The sequence below is a fragment of the Poecilia mexicana genome, unplaced genomic scaffold, assembly GCF_051168715.1.
Source record: "Poecilia mexicana isolate PSO_F unplaced genomic scaffold, ASM5116871v1 scaffold_1, whole genome shotgun sequence".
In the NCBI taxonomy this organism is placed as follows: Eukaryota; Metazoa; Chordata; class Actinopteri; order Cyprinodontiformes; family Poeciliidae; genus Poecilia; species Poecilia mexicana.
Window position 1 is genome coordinate 5,771,915 of NW_028263370.1, and position 9,358 is coordinate 5,781,272.

Below are 9,358 nucleotides of genomic sequence, written 5' to 3' on the forward strand. Positions count from 1 at the left end.
CAATGTAAACACTTTGGTTTTTTTTTTTTTTTTTTTTTTTTTACATCACAGACATGTGATCAACAACCAGATGTTACTACAGGCAAAAGAGACGAAGTAGACAACAAGAGGTAGGAGGATGATGGCCTGGGATATTACCATGTGTACAAACTTATTCACAAGATTTTAATTGAGTTTTTCATTGAATGGAAACACCCCAATTGCAAAATTTTGTTTTTTCAACGTTAGCAGAATGTCAAAAAATGTTTTGTCCTTATCTGTAATGGAAACACAACTACTGTTTGTTCACTTACCCCCTGTTTCACAGCAGCACCCATTTTGACGTAGTTCTATTATGAAGTATCATCGCTGCTGAAGAAACAGCCCGTGGATGAAGTCTGCGTTGCCTGAGGGACACGGCAACGTGTCTATCTGCATCCTGAGCAGGTAGCTGAGGTCTAATTGCTCTTGATGGTTTTTAATGTCAGGTGTAAACCCTCAGGTTTAAATCTGTCCATTTGTATCTGGACCAGCAAGGATTTGTGTTAATGCCATGTCTGAACAGGCCTAATGTCAAAACAAATGGGGGTGACGAAGAGCTGATGATTCTTAGTGTAATATGCTGAAATTTGTTGATGACTTTTTGTTAAACAGACTGTTAACATACTTGTCCCTTGTTGAAAACATCAACTTTCTTCAGTCACTGCCCAATTAACAGTAATTACAGACGTCACTGCTTCAGGTCAATAGTCTAACATCTTTTTTACATGCTATCGAACATCATCCCCAATGTTTTCGCACCTATGCAAAGTACTTGCAATTATACTGCTTGATTCCCATTATTTCCATTGGTTCTGCCTTTTGCATGTATTGGAAAATTCTAAAACCATACAAAGACCTAAATCCACTCTTAAATTCACTCTACCCTATCATGACAGGCTGAGTGAAATATGTACATACTGTCCTTGTGCATATGATCACAAAGCCAAGTTTTCTGAAGTCTAGGCATGTATTAGTTCTGCCCAGCAGGTCAGTAAGAGAAGGAGGCAGACTAGGAGCCAGCCATCCACTCAGGCATGAGAAAAGTTTGAGTCTAACTGAGCCTATACAACCTTGTGCTCAGGCTAAGGTTGTGGCTGTTGTGCCGGGAGCCAGTTGCTGCAGCGTACCTGCAATCTCGCTGATGATAATACAACATGGCAGCCCCGAGGGCAGAGCCCATACAACTTTCTCAGCCCTCTTAGAGTAATTGGTGACCCCTGAACCTGCCCTTCGTATAAAAGGAGGGAGGGAGGGCAAAGGAGAGGCAAAAAGAGGAGGGGTGCGACGGGACAAGGAGTTGTCAAACCAGACACTCCAAAAGCGGAGACAGGGCTAAACAGCAGAAAGAAGACCAGAGGCAGGAGAAAGGGAAAAATCAAGAAGACGTGAGTCAGGAGGAAAAGGTTAATCTCTTTAACCGAGGATAGTTTGAAAGTTCATAGACAAAGGTCTGCAGTGTGGTCGTGTGTTTCAGTTCTATAAAACAAACAGAAAGAACTAATCACGTCAAGTCTGTTTATGAAGCTTCCTTTTAAAATGCAAAAGGTTAGAAACGTTGGAGAAAACATTTTCTCAGTAATTTCTGAGTACAACTATAAGCATATACATGGCCATGTACTGTTTGAGGACACAAAGTGTACCCAAATCTAGACAACAAATAAAATTCTGTTGTGGACATCTACAAAAGCCATAATAATATCACTGTACGCAACCACTTTGGTTGGCAGAAGTTTCTGTGATTTAGCTAATTAGCAGAGCAAAATAAATGGCAGAATGTAGCAGATAAAGAAAATCAACAGAAGAAGGAAATCAGAATGAATTTACAAACTGGGTTGTAGAATAATGTCTCATAGATTTGACTGTGGCAAAATTCGGAAGCAAGATCTAATTTGTACAAAAATGTTCTAATTTCGCCATTTACTTTGGAACAAAAGTCAAACCCAAACACAGCAATTGTGAATCTATATAGAGTAGGTAACATTTTGTGTATTTCTTTATTCAAGTAGTTGCTGGAATCAGATGCTATTCATTTTATTCCTTTCTGTAAAGCATGTAATTAGACTTCCTGACTGAAAGAAGTTAGTGTTCAGATTGTTGATAACAGAGACTGATATTGAAACTAGGACTAAATTTGTAAAACATAAATATATTTTTTGTAGTTTTAACAAAGTGCTATTGTAAGTGGTCAACATTTTATGAGTTTTTTATTTTTATTTTATTTTTTTTATCGTATCTATATTGTTTTACTTTCAGGAAGTGATAATATTAATTTCTGCCGAAACAAAACAACAATAAAGCAATGACCTACAGTTTGAACACTATTGCTGACCTGCAAAGGAATAACACCACTAGTAGATAACAACACATCTATATGAACTTTGTCTTGTTTGCAAACTACGTATATCACTGTGATTATCCTGTACCTATATCCATAAAGCAATTCATTATTGGATCAAAAGGCTCTACTTTGTGTTATGGGGAGTGGACATCAGTTGGTTTCAAGTGCATTCATCACTCTGGCCTTGTCTATGTGGGTTTTCTATGCAGTATGAATCCATTTGTCTCTACTGATGGAAAATAATTGCAAAGCAAACAAATCATCTCTGCCACATTGAGCAGGCATCTACTCCTGGGGCACAGCAGCTAGATAGCTGCAGGAAAGAAAGACAGACCGACACTGAGATGAACGTGAAAAAAGAAACCAAAGTAAAGGAGGGGAATAGAAGAGGTTCAGAGCAGAGTGGTGTGGCATTTGCATTATATATGGAGAGTATTAAAAAGTGTTGTGTTAGAGACACCAATGCAGTTAGATTGAAAGTGACTACAGAGTGTACAGGGGAGACCAGAGAGAAAGGGAGAGTCAGTGGCCTTGGTGGAAGTGTGCCAGATGGGTGATTCTCACGAACCCAGTCATTTGAATGTCTAAGAAGATTTTAAAGTCATACTCATGAAAATTAAAAATAATTCACTTTTATTTGAACAATCATCATTTCTAATATTTGGCACAGTTAATTGTTAGTTACCAAAATATTTTTTTAAATGTTTTTTAACTAATTTTAGAGTCAGAAATTCATTACCGTAATGCGTCCACAGTAAAAAAAAATGCTTTCACCTCAATTTATCATTGTAATTATTCAAGCTGGTTTATAAAAAAATACTACCAACTTGTGTAAAATAATGTAAACTAGCTCAATATTGTGATATCTAATGATTTCCTATTAAATAATAAAATATATTTTAATAAAAGTGAGTGTCCAGAGGTGCAAAACTCATTACCGTAGCACCTTGTTCGAAGTCCTGTTAAATTTATAGAATTTTTTAAAATTGAGTTATTTTGACCCATAATGTACCACAAAGAAGAGAAGACAAAATATGGCTAAAAAATAAGATTGTTTGACATATTTTGATTATGATAATTGTTATGTTTCTCCTTGCATACGCCTATTCGCACACCACAGCCGATCATTACCGTAATGTGCATTACCTCATGTGCTTAAAAAGTAAATGATTAGATATTTTTCTGTAGAGAAGATATCAGGGAATTTGTATTGTAGGTGAAAAAATTTTAGCTGACTCACCATGGCATGCTACCATTTTAAGCTATCTCATGCGAATTTCACTCATTACCGTAATGCACAACTTTCATTACCACGCAATTTTAGACCTGTTGCGGTAATGAAAAACAAGATTACGGTGATGAACAGTGTCTTTTTGAAATGAAAACATAGATAAATACATAGTGCATTTAAACTTTAATGCTCCTTCTTATTGTTTTTTTTACACAATTACAGCAGTTTTTTATTTACTTCCTACTTATGAAAAATGGTTATACTATTTTATGGCAACAAATATTAATTACCTAATGTGAAGGGAAAAAGGAAGTAGTGCTGGATATCAATTAAAATTTCCAAAAATGCTTAGATTCAGAGGGACCCATTTCAACTCATGATCCAATTTGATGGTTTTTCGATTCAGTTAAGGATATTCCGCTATCAAAATTTTACTTGGAAGGTGAATGAGTGAAAGAAGATGTATACTGGGGGCAGTTCTCCTGGACTGGCAGCCCAGGGGGGTGGTCCACCTACAGAGTATGCTCCAACTACAGAGGGTTCTTGGGCCTCCCTGGTAATGTCTATTCTGTGGTTCTGGATTAGTCGAATCTAAGCTTCAGGAAGAGCAGTGTGGGTTTTGTCTTGGTCGTGGAACACTAGACCAGCTCTACACCCTCAGCAGGTCCTGGAGGGTCCGTGGAAGTTCGCCCAATCAATCTACATGCGTATTGTGAACTTGGAAAAGGTGTTCGACCGTGTCCTTCAGGGAGCCCTGTAGGGGCTGACAGTAAGTCGGGCTGGTTTCCGGTGAGAGTTGGACTCCGCCAAGGCTGCCCTTTGTCATCGATTCTGTTCATTACTTTCATGGACAGAATTTCTAAACGCAGCCAAGATGTGGAGAGGGTCCGTTTTGGTGGCCTTAGGATCGCATCTCTGCTTTTTGCAGATGATGTGGTCCTGTTGGCTTCATCAGGTCATGATCTACAGGTTTAGTTCCCAGTATATCTGTAGTCATGGATGGGAAAATGGAGTGAGAAATTGACAGGTGGATTGGTGCAGCGTCCACAGTGAAGCATATACTGCTTTTCATTGTAAGCAGTAATGGCTTTCCATTATGGTTCAGCAATATGCAACATTTTCTCAGTTGCACTGGTCTGCCCTGGTGAAGAGAGAGCTGAGTCAAAAGACAAAGCTCTCAATTTACTGGCCAATCTACAACCCTTCCCTCATTTATGGGCATGAGATTTGGGTCATCACCAAAAGAACAAGATCACAGCTACAAGAGGCTAAAATGTTTTTTCTCTGAGCTCTCCTGTAGAGACAAGGTGAGGAGCTTGGTCATCTGGGAGGGACTCAGAGTAGAGCCACTGCTCCTCCACATTGAGAGGAGCCAGTTGAGGTGGCTTGGGCATCTGGTGAGGATGCCCGAGCCACCTCAATAAATAAATCACCCTTACATAAAAATAAATGAATAAAAATTAAAAAAACACCCAGTGAAGGACATAGCCTATTATCCAGGTCTGTGTAATATCGATTTTTGCGATATATATCAATATTTTCTTTCCTAGAAAAAAATCGATATAGTAATGCAAGTATTGTAACATCCAACTGTCATCTTGTTCACTCACTGCTTGCTTCGCCAGGAGAGTGATTAGGTCATCAGGCTTAGAGTGATTCCTTCAGATGTTAAGTGTCAAGGTTAAAAAGGTATCAAACTATTCAGAGCAGGGTACTTGGTGCACTTTATTTACTTCACAAATGCATGTAAGCTACAGTTTGTACTGTTTCAATTAAAAGAAACATGTCTTCTCAACACTTCTTTGATTCATTTTGTCCAGCTGTTGACTTTAAGTCTGTGTCCATGTCCAACTAGAGCCAGGTGTTGTGTAGTTGGTGCTTTTAATCAGTTTTCAGTTAAATTAATTCAATCCAACTCTAAGTCACAAAATGTCACCAAAATCACTCTGTCCCTCTAAAATCTTTCAGAAAATTGCAAAAGTGTATTGAATTGTATTGTTTGCTGAATATCGCAATATATATGGTATCGTGAGCAGAATATCGTGTATTGTATTGTATCGTGAGATTATTGAATCACTACAGCCCTACTATTCCTGAGGATTGATGAATTCGTCCAGTTGCCCAACCTTACATTCCAAGCAATAAGCAGAGATGAAAAAAAGTCAGTTGTGGGTTTGTTTCCATGGCTCAATGTTGGTAAAATGTTTAATTTGCAGATGTATGTTTTGTTACATGCCATTTTATTATTTATGTGTAGTTAAATGTTAGTGTAATTATAAAGTGTTCATTACCGAAACATTCTTATTCATTACCGACATACGTTTTTTCATTACCGCTATGCTCATTTTATGATAATTTATTTAGATTAGATAAAAGAATTACATGAACTTTTTAATTCCTCAATGAAATGGTCAGACTCTTTTATATTATGGTTGTGTTGTTTTTTCAATTTAATGATTTAACACAAAATTAGAACAAAAATAGATTTTAAAATTGTATTCATGTTACGGTAATGAAATAATTGTTTACATTAAAATAATAAATTTTGTTATTAATGACTATTCTTTGTTGGTACCTTCTCCTTTGTGGACACTGAAGTCCATGGTGTCCAAAAAAAGTGGAAAAATGTTTTTGTGGTTTCATATTTCTTCATCAAAATTGTGTTACGGTAATGAATTTATTTCTTCAAAGTCAGACTAAAATGTCTAAAAATACCTTTAAAAATATGCATAGAGGTTATAATTTTACATTGAAAGATAAAATTAGATTCTATTTTATAAAGAAGGTGTGTTTTTGTGTGCATACAATGCATTTTTATTTTTGTTGTAAGTTGTACCATGTTCGTGAGAATCACCCAGATGGAAACTCACTTCAGAAACATAAGGAGGAGACATCTGGGAGCATGTTGCCTTGGAACAGAGATAATTATAGCACGATGCAAAAAAAAAAAAAAAAAAAAAAAAACGCTTTTCAAAGAAAACCTACAAATGCAATATGCATATGCATCTTTATGTTTTCCGACTCTAATACTGGAAGCATATGTTGTTGATAATGCAACAAACTAAAAAGGAACAGTAAATGAGATGCTGCTCACACATCAATAAACACTAAAGAAATCTATTTTTTTCAGGCAACCTGAAAGAATTTAAAAAATGACTGTTTTGGAAACATCAGGTTGCTTAGCTAAGATTTAAACAATGAGTACAAAAGCCTCAATGGCTTCCCTCATTTTCTATAGCAATCTTTCATATTATAAAACAAGCATTCACTCTGTTGTATGACTGACTAGCGCTAGATGTGCTATACTTCTGCATGTAGCCAGTGTGATAAATGACAAGAAATGTTTCTTAGAGTTTAAGATTAATAAGATTAACTTGACGCCCTGATAACTGACGGAGCTCAGTTCCACTCCACCGCGTTCAGCCATTTTTGTAGATCTAAAAGCATCAATACAATCATCTACCAGCACAGAAACTTTTATTCTCAAGTTTATCAGAGGTGTCAGCGGTGGAAGACTTGTCCATCCAACCTTACATGTTGGAGCCAGAGTCTGACCCAGAGTAGGAAAATGAAGACAACCTGCAGAACTACGCTTTCAAAGGAATGCATTGCAATGGTGTTTTTACTGCATCCTCTCCATCCATACCAACTACCTACCCTGTGGAACATAGTTTATCTATAGTGAATAGGGTAGCATGTCAGACACATATTAAAATATTAATGCTACCTCAATATGAATGAAGTAAACAAAGCCTTGACATAATTAAGAAGTTAGCTAATGGGAGTGCCAAGAAAGTCACTGAATGCATTTAGATCACGAGTTCCCCAAGACAAAAATTGCAAAAAGAAAGAAAATGTATTATTTCCAAAACATGCAGTACAGTTATATCCTCAAGAAGGCCGCTAGAAGCTAGCATTCAGCGCTAACAGAAACGGAAGGCTCAATGCTAACAAACCAATGGTTAAGATGTTATTGTCAAAACACAAAATTCACATCTAAAGTAGGTCTTGCTGTCATTTTAGCGTTATTAACAGGTTCCAGCTTCTCATTTCTGTAAAGAGAAGGAACAGACACCTTAATCAGACCGAAGTATTTCAGAAAATGCCTCTTGATACTGGATGTGGTTGCTGAGGCAGTGGTTGATAAGTGCTCCAAAAAAACAGACTTCCCCCACTGGCGTTTCCCAAGAAATATAAAATTTAACCAAAAACTTCGAAGAGGCTCTGATGCCAGGGGATAATATAAGTAATCAGGTCTGTTAATGCACGCTATTGTGGAACATTTTGACTTGTTACAACTTCAGCATGAATGAACTTGGACTGCAAAACCATGGCAAGGAAAAAAAGTGGCAGATTCACAAAACTGATTAGCCGAAGTCATAACGTTGTTTAGCAGTTCCACAGCAAATGTGGTGAAGTCAAGAAAACATTATAGGCAACAGAGAAAATTTAACAGATTGAAAAATATAACCCGAAAAGAATATAAAGATATCTACTCAGAAAAGGGAGATAATAGATTAAAATATTTTGGTTGCTAAATTTTTTGCTGTTGTGAGATGTGTTCTTCCATGATGGTTTACCTTCGTGGCACAAACAAAAAAACTGCTTTATAGGCAGTTTCTGGATGTCTTATTTATAGGAGAATATGAGTTTAGGTGGAATATAAATTTACAGTGCTGAATAAGATTTGGCTTACGTAGTTCTCATGTGATGTCATGTCACATTTCCGAACTTTGTAACTGACAGCCATCTTGGCAGGCAGGTGTCATTGATTAGATGCTACAACAATAAACAAGCCACAAGCTTAGAACTAGCTCTGGCCTTCTTTCATATCTTAACAATTTAAGTGCATTACTCGATTATAATTTTTGAACATTATACTAATCTCTTTTTAACACCAAGATAAATATGTGATATTTACTGTAGTACTTACTTCCGAAGACGTCGAACTACCAGAATTAGCATAGCTAATATAGCTTCCATCTGCTACGACGGACATGAAGCCTACGTGTACGTTACTACAGGTACTTACTCTGCCAGTCACCACAATCTTGTAGGGAAAGGAGTTCGTACGACCTTTACAAAGCTGTTTGCATGGATTTCAGGCCGCGAAGTTCGTGTAAGGAGGTTGGAGGTAGCTTGCTTGCCCACATCTTCTGACATGTAACTGTCTCATAGAGGTCGTTTCCCACAGCAGCGGTTTTGTTGATATATATTTCTCTTCCACATTGGTGGGTTGTGTTAATCTACTCTATTTTTGTTGGTGTCGAAGTCATGGTTCATCTATGCTTTGTGCTGCGCTTGTCTACGACGATGGCGTGGATCACTTCCGGTTCAGACTTGTTACACAAGATGATCTCTGGGTATAATGCATCTGTGTTAGTTTTGCATGACCATGGATATAGACTCTAACATTTGATAGGTAAAGTTAGTGGGTAGTGAATCAATGTGTACTATTACTAAGTCTGATCCACCTTTTGCGTATTTTAATTACAGGTAATATTTTCTAAACATTTAAAGTTCCGTCATACAGACAGGACATTCGATACAGTTAAAAGGCAAATGCAGTTTTTCAGATTCTTTCTATGATCACCAAAGCCTTGAAATGAAACAACCTCTTTTATATCTGAATATATCTGGTCAAATGATTTATAAGTTTGATTGCTTCACCTGGTGTGAGGATGGGGAGATGTGTTTTTACTGCTTTATATTGGAATATCTTACATTGTATTTTACTTTCCAGGACAGGGCAAATATAGAGTTACATA

General features: G+C 37.0%; 1 long non-coding RNA gene across 3 annotated transcripts in view; it reads right to left on the reverse strand.

Annotated features, from left to right (window-relative positions):
- Positions 1-8,974, reverse strand: part of LOC106927601 (uncharacterized) — a 40,463-nt gene extending 31,489 nt beyond the window's left edge. For all 3 annotated transcript variants that reach the window (XR_001420331.2, XR_001420332.2, XR_015763790.1), the window contains exon 1: positions 8,623-8,974. This is a non-coding gene — a long non-coding RNA (uncharacterized LOC106927601). The remainder of the gene's footprint in view (positions 1-8,622) is intronic.
- Positions 8,975-9,358: the final 384 nt, after the last annotated feature.